Here is a 17,595-nt window from a genome sequence, read left to right as displayed (position 1 = left end):
GTAACCCAAATTGGGTGATTCATACTTTTGGGGTTTGATTCAAGCTTGGGGACGTTGTCAATGGCAGAAACGGGACTGGTTTTGCGGGGAATTGTTTTTGGTGAACATTTTGTTAAAGATATTGTTCAGAAATAAACAGTCTCAGGCAAGGCACAGACATACATACTCAAGGTTCTCTGCCATGGACGTTTTGGAGGGATCATATAAAGTTAAAGGAGACCATTCTAAAGTGGCAATTTCCAAAGCCCCCAAGGTGGTTACAACCCCAGAAAAGGGGAATTCAAATGAGATTCGGTCTTTTGTTTTTTGTCCAGGGGCACTGGACAAATTGATGGCAACTTAACAGGTGAGCCTTACCTATTCTTCCCATGTAAATGTGGAAGGGTGAATAGTGTGCAGTGGTGAAACATTGCATCCAATAGTTGGGTTCTGCAGACTGACAGGGCTTCTAAATTGAATGTTAGGTTCCCTATTCAGCCGCATGACTGAAATCCATCTTGTGCCCCATGCAGGAGCAAGCACTGGTAGACCAACATACCAGGTAATACTTTACAAAGGGCAGCATTCAAAATATTTTCTTCACTCAGCAGGGTAAGGTTCTTAGACATTTTCTTTTGGTTAGGAAAAAAGAACGAGGGCCTACATCAGAAATCAATTGGTGAGACATTAAAGTCTATGGTGTACACGAATTTGAAAATAGAGAGTGTACACTTGATGGAAGGCAATCGGATGGCCGGGTTATCTTTTAGTTTCTGCGTAGCAGGGATCATTTTGAGGTTGTTGACCAGTCTTCAGCCCCGCCGGGATTTAACAAGCATTTGAAGCTGGTGATCACCTGCTTCAAAGACCCTGAGAACTGGTCTAGCAATGACAACTTGCATCTCCAACAAATCTTTTTCACCCCGGAATACGAAACTCAGGGGCAGCACGACATTCTCAACAGGGGAAATTTGTTTAAACTTTATGCCAATATTGAAGGGCTTCAGCACCTAACTAATACGGACCTACTCTCAGTCAAATTCTGTAAGCAAGACACAACTAGCTCATTAGAACAAACACTAACAACATGGCGAACAGTAGAAACTGCCGAGTTAATACTGTCCTTCAGAGAGAGGTTCGATCTATGGGGTATAAGACTTTCCAGGCCGGCAAAACCACGTTACCCAGGCCCTCTTGAAGCTCGTCCGGCGACAAAAGGGAAAAAAGAAAATCGGATAGAAAGAAAGGAGCAAGCAATTTCAGTACTACGGAATGCTAGAGGGAACAGCCCTTCATCAACAACCCATCCCCTAACTACAACAGGTAATCAAATAAACTCCAAAGATGACGCCGCCTACTGGCGCTGGCTAACAGATACATTAAACAAACAGAAAAATAATTGACCTCCCAAAAAACCTCAAAAGAATAGCACCCAGGAAACCTTCCACCTATTGTCCTGGAATATAGCCGGAGCAAGGAAATGGATGGAAGAAGGCTTGCCCCCTCACAATTGGACAGCATGTGATATCATTGCCCTCCAAGAAACATGGGCATTGGAGGAGCTACCTCTTGTTGGGTACACCCACTTCAATATACCAGCAAGGAAAAATTTCCTCTACGGTCGACCGAAAGGGGGATTATCAGTTTATATCGCGTTGGACATCAAAATTAACTCAGAACAAATAGTCCCACATGGGCCAAACATGCAATTGATAAAACTAACTATGCCAGGCAGACCAACTCCGACACCACTGGTTAACCTCTATGCACCTCCAAAGGCGAAAGAGAAACAAGCCACATTGAATCAGCTAGTATCCATAATCAGGGATATTCGTATCAATAATCCACCCTGGGATATCATAGTAACAGGTGACTTTAATTCAAATTTAATCTATACGCCCGAGGACGATGAGATCATAGCAGCTGACAACGAATTCTGGAATGTCAAACCTCAAACTCAGCTGCAAACAGAGCGATTCGATCCAATTGGTCGAAAACTGGTAACTAGCCTGGAATTCCTAGGGCTGCGGTTCCTTAACGGAAGAACCAAAGGTGACAATCCACCACAGTACACCCATCTAGGAACTTCGACGGCATCAAGGCTCGATTACACAGCAGTCTCTCTCCCACTATTGCCATTTGTCCAGCAATTTTCAATAGAACACACCTCAAAAAGTGATCATTCATATCAGCATATTTATTTCAACTTAAAATTGACCAAATATCACAGTTGTAACACAGAGGGAGATAACCTCACGACCACCAATTTAAAACGACTTAACTGGACAACGGCCAATATTGATGAGCTGCAGGCAAATGTGCAGAGACTAAAAATTGAGGGTGAGGGAACAACAGGTACCCAAATACAAAAATGGGAGAGCTTTACTGAAAAATTACCAGCAAGTACGTCCGTTCCAAATAAAGCACAACCTCCGAATAAGAAAATTCCTCTGCCAAAGATTTTGGCAAAACTCAAAATAGAGATAAGGAGAAATGCCAGAGCGTTAAAAAAGACAACTACGTCATCCAAAGACTGGGTCCAAAGACAAAACCTCAAGAAAGAATATAAAAAGAAAATGTGGGAACACAAAAGATCTCTGACAGATGACTTCTGGGCAAAACTACTCTGCACCGCCAAGAACACCAACTCAAACGCATTTTGGAGGATCATTAACAGCTTAAACCACCCCTCAAATCCAACATCATCTAATGTCCAAGAAGCGGACTGAGTCGCGTTTTTAACAGAGAGGTTCTCAGAGACAACACTAGACCAGCTTAACTCGGGGGCAATCCAACAAACTACTAATGAAGTGGCCCAAGAAAGAAAAGGGAGTATCACTCCCAGCGGTGGAATAAGAACATCTTGCATGCAATCATCAAACAATAAAGATGAACGCAGAGAAAATCCATCACCAGACGGGGATCTTTTAGTAATCAGGCTTTACCGTGACGTGGTTAGCCCACGGGAAAATAAGGACGTAACAAACAAGGTCAAACAAGCAAGGTACAGTGAAGAGGACATAAGAAGAATCATAAGGAAGTCACGTGGCAACGGAGCTCCAGGGCCAAATGGGATACCTCCAATAGTCTACAAAACTGATCCAGACTTTTGGTGCAGGGAACTAAAAAGATTATTCGATGAGATAACAACTGTAAACAAAATACCGTCAAGTTGGCAGGGCTCCATAATCTCACCAATTTTTAAAGGAGGAGACAGAACATCCCCAGCTAATTACAGACTGATCGCCCTCCTAGACGTGGAGGCGAAGTACTTTGCATCCCTCGTCCTGGAAGATCTAATAAACTGGTCCGACGACACAAAGAGAATACCGTTGAACCAAACAGGCTTCAGGAAAGGAACTGGGACACTGACAAATATCATGTCTCTCTCAGTGCTAGCCGATAAATATCTTCGAAGAAAACAGCCCCTTCACTTGTGTTTTATTGACCTAAAGGCAGCATTCGACAGTGTAGATCGGAACATCTTATGGAGGAAATTGCGCAGTTGGAACATCCCGGATAAAATCCTGAGAGGGATCTTACTCCTTTATTCCAACACTTGGATGGCAGTTAAACTGGGGAATGGAACACGGCTCTCAAGGAAAATTAATACCAGTAAAGGTCTAAAGCAGGGCTGTGTCCTAGCCCCCCATCTTTTTAATCTTTTTATGGCAGACCTAACACCAAGTCTGAATAAGATCCCATCCCATCCACCTAAACTTGGCTCCTTCCCGCTAACTCATCTATCTTATGCGGACGATGTGGTACTGTTGAACCTAACGAAGATTGGCATCCAAAGGCTATTAGTAGGGCTGGCAGAATTCATAACAAACAACAACCTGGAGATAAACACAACAAAAACAAAAACAATGCTCATCACCAGGCGGCGGACAGCCAGTGCATACATCTACCTGGAGGGAACAAAGCTAGAGGCTGTGTCCAACTTCAAGTACCTGGGCTTCTACTTTGATAACCGACAAAGCCACCAGCAGCAAATGTTGTACATCACTCAGAGATCAAACTCACTCTCATTTGCTTTTCGATCTTTGGCTAAAAAGCTCTCGGGCCGTCATACAAACCTCTACTGGCAACAATAAAAGCAAAAGTTCTTCCAACCCTGTCATATTGCAGTGTAGGATTGCATGGAAAAGACGCAGATCTGCTTAATAAAATGCAGACAGCCATCTTCAAATCCACCTTCCACATACATCAGGGAGCCTCACCAGCTCAGACGAGGTTAGAATTCGGAATAATAAACGAGACACTGGGAAGAAAGTACGCAAGCATTAAGTACTGGTACACACTGAAACAGAACACGTCAGCCTCGGAATTGCACCAAGCACTATGGGAAGAAATAAGATCTGATGCTAATTCCCCATACAATCAGTATCTTGAAAAGGCCATAACTGAGACCGGAACAAGAAAACTTTGGGAACTCAACTTGCCTTACCCGGCGTTCAAACATGCTATAAATAAGTCAACAAAATTTCACTCCCTCTTACTCGATAAAGCTACGTTTAGTGCCAGAAAACACGCATGGATGGTCATATCAAACTATAAAACACTTGTGGCAGCCCCTTATCTAACAATCACATTTCCAGCTCATAGAAAACAGAAATTAATGGGACTCCGTCTGGGGAAATTTCCATCAACTATGGACCAACCAATCTGGGTGTATGACGGACCCAAAATCTGTAGACTATGCGGGAGGAGTAATGAGGACTTCATCCATCTTGTTTGTATCTGCCCGAATCTAGCTCAAGCTCGAAGCTCTCTTTTAAAAAAGTCAATGAACGAGCGAGGCATAAGAACGTGCAGATCTGCAATTATGGCAACCTTGAACCCAGAAGACACACGATTGAACTGCCTACTACTAAAGTTCCTTGCAGCCCACACCCAAGCGCTAAAGCACACCCGGGCACCCTGTCCACAAAAGGATAACATAACTGTGGTAGCTCGGAGAGAGAGCTCTCTGGAACATTGAAAGAGAAAAAAAACAATAACTTCTGCACTAAGTTAGATAGACTGTATTTCAATTACACGTTATTCTATTTTAAATAACAAACTTGGTATTAGACTGAGAATGCTCTAGAATATACCAACAGAGATCGCACTTATATATCAAGAAATTTTTAAACATATTAGTCGACTCTTTTAAAATGTATTGTTGTGGTTTTAATTAACTGAAACAATAAAAAAAATTTCACTTCACTTCACCTGCTTCAAAGTGAGTGAGGCTAATGGTCTACCTTGTTACTAGGGGGCAGATTTACAAGAAAGTGACGCATCTGTAAAGATGCGTCACTTTCCCTACGCCACCCTGAGAAACCCTTGCGCCACTCTGGATGCGCCGTATTTACAATACAGCGCACCTTGGCTCAAGGAATGACAGATGCGTCAGAAATTCTGACACATCTGTTGATGCAAAAGTCATGCATTGCTGGAGTTGTGTTGCAAGCATGACGCAACTCCAGCAATGCAGGGGGAGGCCTATCCTCATTGGGCTGCGTCACTCCTTATGCCTGCTTCAAGCAGACCTAAGAATTTGACACAGCGGCGTCCTAGAAGTGGCGCAGAGTGGTACAGTGAAATCTTGTAGATTTCACTGCGTCACTTCTACAAGGCTTTTTTGCATTGGAACGCTTACCCTGCATATATTATACCTGACGCAGGTATAATGTGACGCAGGGCTTTACAAAGTGATGCATCTCCCTAAATGCATCATGTTGTAAATGGGCCGCATTTTTACGCTGCTGCTGCGTCACAAAAAGTGACGCTACGGGGAAGCAAAAATGATGCAAGGAGCTTGTAAATCTGCCCCTATCTTTTTTATGGCCCAGAGCTGTGACATTCCTATTCTAATACTGTGGGTGGTGATATTATTTTCCTTCAGGGACTGGGTTTTCTTATAAATGAAAAGAAATCAGCTCTGTCTTTCAGCAGTACAATGGATTTATTGGGCTTTGCCATAAATTCACTCTCCATGGAATATTTTACAGGTCATTGTCCAGACAGTTGGTCCTCCTATTTTCCTCCATTCAGACACATTTCCTGGATGCACTTCAATAGTGGGGCCTTCAATGCATTAAAATATTGTACTTAAAGATCTATCATACTCTGAGGATATATCGCTATACCAGGAAGCCAATATGGAGATCTAGGAAAGGCTGGAGCACATACAGAATGGAAAGGCTTTGCCTTTCCCCCCTCCTTCCTGGAAATCATCATAGAGTCAGACACTTGCATGGAAGGTGTGGGCGGGTTGTGGACATGTGTCCACATTGGGAAAAGTGGCTAGCAGATGTATTTTATTTTCAAATCAATTGTCTTTAACATCAATCTTGACCTTTTGTGGGCCATTGCCTCTTGGAGGACAAAGTCTGGTAATATATGCTCTTGAGAAGGGCCACCATTTCAGCGATAAGATATACCCTGTCTGGTGGCACAATATTCTTAATGTTAGCAGAATTGACCAAGGACTTTTTATATTTCTGCATGGATTGTTAAATTTCAGTGATGACTGATTATATTTCAGGAAAGACAAATGTAGCCATCAACTGGAGCTACCAGTTTCTCAATTTCCATGTCAATTGCACCTAGGTACAATTTAGGTACACACAAAAGTTTTTGTATGCTTCCCGCACTACAATTGACTTTAGTTTCTTTCATTTTGAGATAATCTCATGTATGAAATGTTGGTAATTACTCCTATTACAATAAATAAACTGTTGAATGTCCTTTTCAAACTCGTTTTGCCCTAAGTAAGATGTTATCACTTTTAAGATTGTTTACCCATTTATTTCTAACTAGTGTAAAGCAACCAACAAAATCAAAGCAGTATGCCAAGTTCTACATACCCATAACTGAGAAATGATTGAAGGACATATACTTACCATTTTCTTTTTGAGAACCCCAGCCAGTGACATAGCAGAGAGTCCCAGAGGAGAAAACCTTTGGATTTCTGGGTAGGCATATGGGATGGACAAGGTCATTGAAGAACAGGGGTGTTTCCAGTTCCAACAGCGCAATATCATAGTCTGATATGTATCGGTCATAGCGAGGGTGTACGATAATCCTTCGAACTGACTTCATTAACAAAGGATGATAGTTTTTTGTTATGAATCTCATTCCTATATGCACCGTCCAGACAGAAGGCAAAGAATACCTGCAGAAATAAAGAAAAAGCAAATGAGTAAATGTGCTCTGATTGTCAGAAACCAAAGCTGATTTTGCAATTATAACATAAAACAATACAGGCGTATTTGTAGGGCACATGTGAGGTGGTTCTTGGCACTAATGACAGGACCTCGGAAGGATGAAGGATTGACGGGACCCCTTTGGTCTTTATTCTGCTGTCATGAGGCCAAACACAGATCCCTGCAGTGGATGCACTAGCCGACAGCGTTAGTACATTAAACATCATTAATAGGAATGAAGATCTGAAAGCCTTGCTATGTTTTTGAAACTGTTGCAGTCAAGGCTGGATGTATTTTATCTTTTGTTACATTGGAGAAGGAATTTGTTATATTTCTCACTAGAGACAGTAACTGCAAAGAACCCAATCCAAATGACCATGACACACTTCTCAACTAACACTTGTGTGGGGGGATGTTTGTTTCTTTGGAAAGCCTAGCATTTATTCTCTTAATTAAATACAGCAGCCATTTCAAAGCAACTGTGAGAGGTAAGTTTGTTATCTTAAGTGAGAGAACAATTAGATCCATGTCTACCACTGTAGATGTCAATCCACTGCACCGTATTCAGAAAGAAACTATCGGGGTGCCTCCCTTAACCAGGCGTGCACCCTTCCCCCTCCTGAACACTTAAAAGGAGGTGTAGTACTCTCCTACTGAGAGTATCCTTGACAGGATGCACCATCACCGTCTTCTATGAAATGAAGGTAACATGGGGACAAGCAATAACTTGAAACCACAGCTATACTTCGATATCTGACCCCCTCCAGTAGCCAAAGTCCTTGGCCCTCTCCACTGCTACTTTTCACTCCAGTTCTGTAACCCTGATTGCAAGGCCTCTCTATCCTTTTTAACATGCCCTGACTTTTACCCTTGCTTGCCCAACCTCACTGTAACTTCTGCCTTGCAGATCCAGTGTTCCATTGCATTCTAACTACTTTTGTGCTTTATAAATGCCTTGCTGCAGCAAGCTAACCAAATTAGCATAGGAGCTCACGTGACAGAGAATACAACAAAAGCAAACATCAAGAGTGCTTTACTCAGCAAATACGTTCTTCACCCCATCCTGTTGGAAGAGCAACAAATGCCATGTCCTTAACACTGTGGGCCTGATTTAGAAAAGACACTTACATTTTTTTAGTAATTTGCACTTTTGAGTACTTTTGCTACATTTTGGCTATTCACAAAATCTGAGTATAAATTGATTTTAAAAGTGTACGTTAAATGTCTCCACCACATTCAATGGCCTCAGGGATATTCACGAACTGCAGGGGCTATTCATAAAGGCAACTTACACTTTTGAGTAATTTTACACTCCGGTTTTGTGCATAGCCAAAAGCAGTACTCAGCAGTGTAAGATACATAAGCACTAGCGGCATGCCCTTATTTGGTGGTATATTAATATAAAAGTACCATTTTCCACAGTCGGCTTATTTGTTAATGTTTTTCAACACAATACTAGTTATTTCACTATTTACGTTTTAGCAACATGGTATGGTGCGTCAAAATGTTGCTGTCATGATATTGTCTGACATAAATTTTGTGTTTTACATTAAATTTACCACACAACGGAAATGAAACTTTGGAAAATGTAGATAAGAATGAGGGCATGTGAGAACTACTAGTATTTATAGTGTTTTCCCTAGAACAAACTTCACATTTGGTCTTCTTTTCTTGTTTCACTGAGTAAAACTTATCCAAATATCAACTAAAATGTCCTTTGTGAAGCCCAGTGGGGAACAATAGTAGCGGGGATTAGAAACATTTTGCAAATCCTTTCACAATATTTGGATCCATTTATAAATGTATATGGGTTTATACAGTGGAGGGATCTGCCTATTGACTATAGGAAGGAAAGGTAATTGTGTATCTATCTATGTATGTATCTATGTATGTCTGTCTGTCTGTCTGTCTGCCTGTTTGTCTGCCTGTTTGTCTGTCTGTCTTTCTGTCTGTCTGTGTTTCTGTCAGTCTGTCTGTCTGTCTGTCCATATCTCGGTCTGTCTGTCTATTTGTAGATGTGTCAGCATTAGGGTGCTAGTTCCCTGAACATATTACCTTCACTCCACCCTTTTTTGCTGAATTTGTTTTTGTTGGCCATGGGACTCTACACACTTTACCAATGCTAACCAGTACAAAAGTGATTGTGCGCTCTCCTTTAAACATGGTCAAATTTGCTTATATCCAATTGCCATATTTAATTTACTTAGAAGTCCCTAGTACTGTGCTACAGTAGGTACTTAGGACTTGCAAATTAGATTCTACTAGCGAGCCAGCTGCACTGAATGTGCTACCTACCTAACAACTTAATAACATATCTCAGGCATGCCATATCAGTCTATGAGTGCAGTTCTAAACTGCTATTTCGACCAGATCTAAATCTTCCTTTTTAATACATATACATCATCCCTAGGGTAGGCTTAAATAGCCCTTAGGGCAGGGTGTATTGTGTTTAAAAAGGTGAAGATCAATTTTGAAGTTTTCCATATTCTGGTAGTGAAAAACTCCTCACTTTGTTTCACTACTGCAAGACCTTCCACGTCCATAGTATAACATTGGGTTAGCTTATTACATTTAATAAGTGACCACAATTGGGTGAAAGCAGGTAGGAATGTTGTGTTTGGTGTCTGAGGAATGGGAATTTAAAACCCTCTTTAATGGTAAAGTCAGATTGTAAGTCACATGCCTGAAAATGCCGCTTTTAGAAAGTTGACATTTTATTTGCCGAACCATTTCGTGCCTGCAGCCTGTTACTTGGTCACATAACTATGTGTACTTGTCAGTAGACCTTTGTGTATTTCTCCCAGACAATCTCAGAAAGGGGATTGGCAGGATGGGCAATCTGACAGGATGAGGGAGCATGGCTGTCACCTACCACTCTTGCACCTCAATGTGGCTGCCTCAGCACACACACACACAAAGGACTTTACACTACCCTATTGTGCCTCAAACAGACAGGGATCAGGATAGGGAGGCAGGGAATTCCAGACAATTTGTGTAGGGGGAAAGATCCAGTAGCTATATGCCACTCCACTCTAAATCACTCTACACCACTCAACACTAGTCTACTCTAATGTCACTCCAATCTATGCCACTCTACTCTATGCCACTCCACTCTACCCTATTCCACTATACGTCACTTATCGATACCCCACTCTATGCCACTCCTCTCTGCGCTATTCCATTCAATGCCACTATATTCTATGCCACTCCACTCTGCGCTATTACACACTACACCACTCCACTGTATGCCACTCTGCTCTATGTTATTCCACTCTATACCACTCCACTCTGCTCTATTCTACTCTACTGGAATATGTACACAAGGTAAACCCAAAGATCGTAAGGGACCAAGTCTACTTGAGTAATTCTAGAGACAATGGACCCTTAACAAAAAATGAAATACAGTTGTTCTGGATACACAGATCAGTTCAATAAACAGTCTTCAATGATCAGAGTTTTCAATTGTATTACCACAATTCGATCCAACATTTGAATTACCCCAGCTGGAATAATTTCAAAAACAAAAGATCAAGAGAGCAAACAAATAATGAACTGAAACAAACAATGAGCAAAAAAACAATAAAGTACAGATAACCAGGTGTTAAAAACTGACAATAAAAGACTATGGTTTTTGGTTTCAAACTTAATACAGATAAATATGAAGTATTACCACTCAACAAATACTGTTTAAAAAGGAAGCTTACAGATTCGTGTTCCACTTGATACAATATTCAGATTGAATGTTCTACTGAGCTATACTAAATGTGTATTGATCCATGCTTCCTGCTAAACTATGTCAAAATAATTGATTGCTTACTATCAAGTTTTTATGGACTGGGAAGAAGTTGAGCATTTATTTATATAAACTTAATAGACCCAAATAAAACAGAGGAGTTGACTTTTCAGAGTTCTTTAGGTATTATTTTGCCTTCAATATAAATCAAATGTGCTCTTCTTTATCACATGAATGTACTAGAAGTAAGAGTATTTGCCAGAAGCTGGATCACTCATTTTACCAGACCTTCTCCTTCAAAAACATGGGGCCTGATTACGATAGTGGTGAAACCGCCACCGACAGCCTGTCATTGGTGGTTTCAACACCATCGTAAGCAGGGTTCATGCCAGCCACATTACAATGGCGAGCATGTCTTTGGTGGCAGAAAGACCGACTGTCACGGTTCCTACAGGCTCTTTGTGCCTGTCAGAGGGTAATCATTTCCAAGACAATACCTTAGGGATTATGATGTCCCTTTCCGCCTGCCTTTTTCATGGTGGGTAACCTGTAGTGGCCCCCCTTCCACCCTGCACCCCATATATGGTGCCCCCCTACACATCCCTTCACCATGTGGCATGGCCCGATTTTACATTGTGGTGGGTGCTGGATCCACTGCAATGTAGAATATAGGTGCTGCAACCGCTGTGGTGGCGGTCACATTGTAATTACCCCTGTGGGACCGCCGGCTTGTTGGTGGGCAATCCCATTCCCCGAAACGACGGCAGACCGACCGTTGGTTTCGTGGCAGCCAAAATAGCAATATGTGACACATGTGCTTAAATGTAATTTATTTTGAATATTTAACATGCAAGTTTGGAATAAGAATATTGAAAAAGGCCCATCTCGCTACTTTTTAACATTTCTAACAACATTTTTATATGGAGAATAATAGAAATCTAGTCTGTGTGTTGTATGAAAGGTAAATTTGTTGATCTGATTGCAAATCTTTTACAGGTTATTGCATCTAACTGTAAAACACTGATAATATTTTGTATAAGGTGCAGTGGAGTTTAGCATGCCATTGTCATAGATGAGACAGAGTTCACCTCTCAATTATGCAAACAAATAAAGAAGAGATCTGTTATCGTCCCCCTTGACTTCCTATTTACCAAGAACTAATAATATGGTGTCTACAGTTTGTGAAGTTTTTGAACCTCCTAAATTTATAACATTTGCATATGAAGGTTTCTGAACTGCATCAATATGTTTGTCCATGAACTCTAGAATGTTTTGATAATGGCTGAAATGTATCATATAGTTCTTAAACAATCACTGTTTTTCACTATACATGGGCTTGTTCTAACTGTTTCTGTTGGGTATGCTATTTGATATTGTGCTGAATGTGTCCTTCTCCCTTCATCTCCCCTTAACATTGTTGAATTCAAAATTATTTTAAAAATTGCCTATTGCCTAATTATAATTGTCGTAATTACAGTACACTTTGTTTTATGAGAATAAGAACTCCTCTCAAAAGTAATTTCATTCGGAACTTTGTCTGATTTTTGCTGTCTTTAAACGAACCAATAATTTGTTTTTCTACATATTGATATCGACTGATTACTGTATTTATTTTTGCATATTTTAAATAAACACATGCCAATTATATCTATAGCGGAACATTGTAGCACTCAAACTGACATGTTGTTTGAGAGTGGTGTTCATGCTTTTGATATGCAATTGCTTTGCTGAAAACGAGCAATGTTAGGTGGTTCTACTTGATTTCAGGTCTCATGAACAAGGTGTTTAAGGTGGGGGGAGTGGTGTTTGGCTGTGGTGGGTACACATTAAGAATACCTAGAGTTAAGACTGATTAGTCAAGCCTTTAGTGCCTTTCTGTTACTTCCATACTAATATATCATTAAAGTTTGCTGTTTTGAAGTATTTAATTGAAATTCTTAACTTAAACAATAGGATGGCTACCTTCTCATTTTAAGAGTGCCACATCTTCTGGGCCCACATTGGAGTAGTCAAGATCCCTTTGACATTTTTAAAATGTGATAATCTCAAAAGCTATTTGGATGTGGCAAAGACTATCCTTCAATCAATTTGAGGTAACATTGATGGGCAGCTCTGGCATTTTGCATTGCCAGTTGTTGTGAATAGTCTATATGTATTTCCTGACCAAAGGAATAACTGTTGGATTTTCTTAAGGCAACCTCTTAGTGATTTTGTAGTCTGGGAAGATGCCTATCAAAGATATCTTCGTCTCTGTCACCACTTCTAAAGTAACACAGATTTGTTACGTTTGTTTGCACTGTTTGTTGTCTCCAAGAAGATTGCCAGCTTTTGCCTGTCTGATTTCGTTTTAGATAAGTAGAGGATTCATCTGACAACGCTGAGTTCAAGCATGTGTAATGTATCTTTACCATCATTACACAGGAAAATAGGGAGGAAAGTACCCTCTGGGATAGTCTTACATAATATTCCCAACATCCTACTGCTTTAGAGAAAAGAATACCACCAAGGTCCATGTAGGAGTCACAACCTGCAAATGACCTATGATTATATTCATCGAGCCGCAGCACCAGCAGCAAAGGGCCGGGCTTAGCTCCGCCTGTTCCCCGGCTGGGCTTGGCTCCGCCGGGTCCCTCCCACCACCAATGACGCCCTGTGCAGCGCCAGGAGGCGCATAAAGGCAGTGCCGGTATCGAGTCCTGTGGGGTTGTTTGTGACGGTTTCCAGCGTTCATCGAGCCGCAGCACCAGCAGCAAAGGGCCGGGCTTAGCTCCGCCTGTTCCCCGGACGGGCTTGGCTCCGCCGGGTCCCTCCCGCCACCAGTGACGCCCTGTGCAGCACCAGGAGGCGCATAAAGGCAGCGCCGGTATCGAGTCCTGTGGGGTTGTTTGTGATGGTTTCCAGCGTTCATCGAGACGCAGCACCAGCAGCAAAGGGCCGGGCTTAGCTCCGCCTGTTCCCTGGCCGGGCTTGGCTCCGCCGGGTCCCTCCCACCACCAGTGACACCCTGTGTAGCGCCAGGAGGCGCATAAAGGCAGCGCCGGTATCGAGTCCTGTGGGGTTGTTTGTGACGGTTTCCAGCAGCAAAGGGCCGGGCTTAGCTCCGCCTGTTCCCCGGCTGGGCTTGGCTCCGCCGGGCCCCTCCCACCACCAGTGACGCCCTGTGCAGCGCCAGGAGGCGCATAAAGGCAGCGCTGGTCTCTCGCCCCGCGGGACGCGCGCGGGCACGCGCCGGGACAAGGGCGGGGCTGTCTGCGGCCGTCAGAGGCCAGAGGAGGCCGGGCTGGGCCACGGACTTTGGGACTTTCCTTTGGGACTTTTAAGAACCGTGAGTGTTAATTATTGATTTTGTTTTACTGGCTGTTAATTGAGTTGGTCTGTCATGGCTAAACTGCGTTTCCTCAAAGACACCTTCTTTGTCTGGGCCACTAGATAACTACATGGTAAAAGTGGTGAGCAAGATCAACACAGCACGCCGCATGTCTCTAGGCCGATTCAGTCCGCCTGCTTCACCTACAAATGGTTCAGTATTAACAGAGTTCTGTGATCTAGCTCCAGGGGGGACTCCAAGCACCCAAACAGTTGCGGATATAGACACATCTCTCAGCCTAGCTCCTACTGAGGTGCTACTAGATAACTCCCTGTCTTCCACTACCCAATCTTTGCTTATTGCATCCCCGGAACCCTCCCCGGTACCACGGCAGGCACAAAGGAAAGTGAGAGCCTGTAGAGGGTCACAAAATAAACGAGGAGGGTACAAGAGAGCCAAGAAGGTGGCCATCATACCGGACGATGAAGGGGGAGGCCTCCCGGATTGCCCAAATGAGGGATGTACGATTAAATTGAATAGTGATCAATTCGATTCCCTGATTAACATGTTCGAACTGAAAATGGAGACTATGTTCAGACCATTGGCAGACAGAGTCGAACAGGTCACAAAAGAGGTATCCAGATTGGGTACCCTTTTAGCTTCCCACCTGGCCACCGTAGAGAAAAACCCTCAAAAATCTAATGTCAGCTCTAAAGAAACTAAGGGCCCTGCAGTTCCCAGTAAAGGGGTTGGGGACAAAATGGATCAGGTCTCAAAGGAGGTTTCTTGGTTGGGTGTTCTCCTATCTACACATTTGTCCTCATCCAAAGCAGACAGGAACACTAACACGGGCACTGCCGTAAATGAGGGGTCTACAAGCTCTTGTAGTGGGGGTCACAATGCAACAAACATCGTGCCAGCTGTAACACCTGCACAGCCCCCGAGTAATCAACCCATTCCTCCTTCAATTCTGAAGGCTAATTCGGTCCCTACTGTTGCAGGGAATAACTTAGGGTTGAGGGAAGGCAAGCAAAGACCCCTAGTTAATCTACCACCAGATTGCGCTCCATACATAGTAGTGCTAACAAATGTCCCTGGTGTACACTCACGGTTAAATGATGCAAGGGGGGAAACTATGGATTCCTTGAACCATAAAGTATTGGCATGGCTGAGTAAATACTGTGGTTTTCCTGTTACATTTTGAAATGACATTATATCGACACGCAGAGTGGGCTGGATAGGCAACTCTAGAGAAGCGACCAAGGGGGACTGCATTATTTTAAACTTTAGGCACCCACAGCATGTAGCCACTGTTCTGCTGAGGGTGGCCTCCTTCAAGTCAAGTCAAGTCAGAAGATTTATAAAGCGCACTACATACCCAGAGGGTCTCAAGGCGCTTGAGGAAGGGTGGGGAATTAATTGTCGAAGATCCAGGTTTTAAGCTGCTTTCTGAAGGCTGGGTGGTTTTGAGTGAGGCGAAGGTGAATGGGGAGGGAGTTCCATGTTTTAGCCGCTAGGTAGGAGAAGGATCTTCCTCCCATGGTGGATTTGTTGATGCGTGGAACCGCGGCGAAGGCTTGGTTGGATGAACGTAGCTGGCGGGAGGGGGAGTAGAAGGATAATCGCGTGTTGAGGCATTCTGGTCCAAGTTCGTAGAGTGCTTTGTGTGCGTGGGTGAGGAGGCGGAACGTTATCCTCTTATTAACAGGGAGCCAGTGGAGGTCTTTTAGGTGACCTGAAATGTGGTCTTTACGCGGGATGTCTAGTATGAGTCTGGCTGATGCGTTTTGGATGCGTTGGAGTTTTCTCTGAAGTTTAGCGGTGGTACCGGCGTATAGGGTGTTTCCGTAGTCCAGGCGGCTTGTAACTAGTGCGTGGGTGACCATTTTTCTAGTTTCGGTGGGGATCCAGCGAAATGTTTTTTTGAGCATACGGAGGATGTTGAAGCAAGATGATGAAACTGCGTTGACTTGTCTGGTCATCGAGAGAGAGGAGTCAAGGATGATGCCTAGGTTCCGTGCGTGATCCGTTGGAGTGGGTGCTTTTCCTAGGGCCACTGGCCACTGGCCACCAGAAGTCGTCCCAGGCGGAGGGGGAAGTACCTAAGATGAGGACTTCTGTTTTGTCTGACTTAAGTTTAAGACGACTGTGCTTCATCCACTCGGCTACTTCTTTCATTCCTTCATGTAGGTTGGTTTTAGCGGTGTCTGGATCTTTGGTGAGGGAGAGGATCAGCTGAGTGTCATGAGCGTAGGAGATGATGTTGAGGTTGTGTTGACGTGCGATGTCCGCGAGGGGGCTCATGTATACGTTGAAGAGGGTGGGGCTGAGTGAAGAGCCTTGTGGCACGCCGCAGATGACTTCGGTGGACTCCGACTTGAACGGTGGGAGGCGGACTCTCTGAGTTCTTCCAGCGAGGAACGAGGTGATCCAGTCCAGAGCTTTTCCTTGGATTCCGATGTTGTTGAGGCGTTGTAAAAGGGTGCTGTGGCAGACTGTGTCGAAGGCTGCAGAGAGGTCAAGGAGGATGAGGGCGACTGTGTCTCCATTGTCCAGTAGTGTTCGAATGTCATCTGTTGCTGCGATGAGGGCGGTCTCCGTGCTGTGTTTGGCTCGGAAGCCAGATTGTGATGGATCGAGGGATTTGTTGGCTTCGAGGAAGGCGGCAAGCTGGTTGTTGACTGCTTTCTCGATGACTTTGGCCGGGAATGGTAGGAGCGAAATGGGGCGGTAGTTTTTGAGTTCGGTGGGATCAGCTGTGGGTTTTTTCAGGAGGGCGCTGAGTTCGGCGTGTTTCCAGCTTTCCGGGAAGGTGGCGGAGTTGAGGGAGCAGTTGATGACGTCTCGGAGGTGTGGTGCTATGATGGAATCTGCTTTGTTGAAGATGTGGTGGATGATTTTATTTGTGCGCGCCCCCTTGGGTTTTTCTACAATCATCTTAGTAACATCTCTAAACCCCATGTTGTTCTACAAAACCCACTACCATCTCCTTTTATGCAGGGCACTGGTCAGTGTGCCCATCCTGGTTATCAAAATTCTTTGTCATCGGACTCTTATTGTTACACTTTGTGTAGGCCAAATTTTCAAGCCGAACAAATTCTTCCACTCTGTAATCGGTTTGCGCCCTTGGCATCCCTGGAGGAAAATGACTGACTGGTAAACAACTCAAGGATTAATCCACAGTCCTGAAGAATCATGACCTGGAACATTGCCGGGATTAGGGCTAAAGGTGAAAACGAAATATGGATTGACTTTTTGAAAGCTTTTGACATCTTGGCATTTCAGGAGACCTGGGACATATCGAACAGCTTTTCCTTAGATGGTTATAGACATTTTTCTATTCCAGGCACAAGTAGCGTGGCAGGTAGATCAAAAGGAGG

General features: G+C 43.5%; 1 pseudogene across 1 annotated transcript in view; it reads right to left on the bottom strand.

The window, feature by feature from the left end:
- Positions 1–17,595, bottom strand: part of LOC147697001 (suppressor of tumorigenicity 14 protein homolog) — a 381,221-nt pseudogene that overhangs the window by 27,974 nt on the left and 335,652 nt on the right. Inside the window, exon 16 of the transcript XR_015299131.1 lies at positions 6,873–7,144. The product of XR_015299131.1 is annotated as a suppressor of tumorigenicity 14 protein homolog (transcript). The remainder of the gene's footprint in view (positions 1–6,872; positions 7,145–17,595) is intronic.

This window comes from Lissotriton vulgaris, chromosome 8 (assembly GCF_964263255.1).
Source record: "Lissotriton vulgaris chromosome 8, aLisVul1.2, whole genome shotgun sequence".
Classification (NCBI taxonomy): domain Eukaryota; kingdom Metazoa; phylum Chordata; class Amphibia; order Caudata; family Salamandridae; genus Lissotriton; species Lissotriton vulgaris.
Note: the sequence above shows the minus strand (reverse complement) of the source record. Positions and strands in the feature narration are given on the sequence as shown.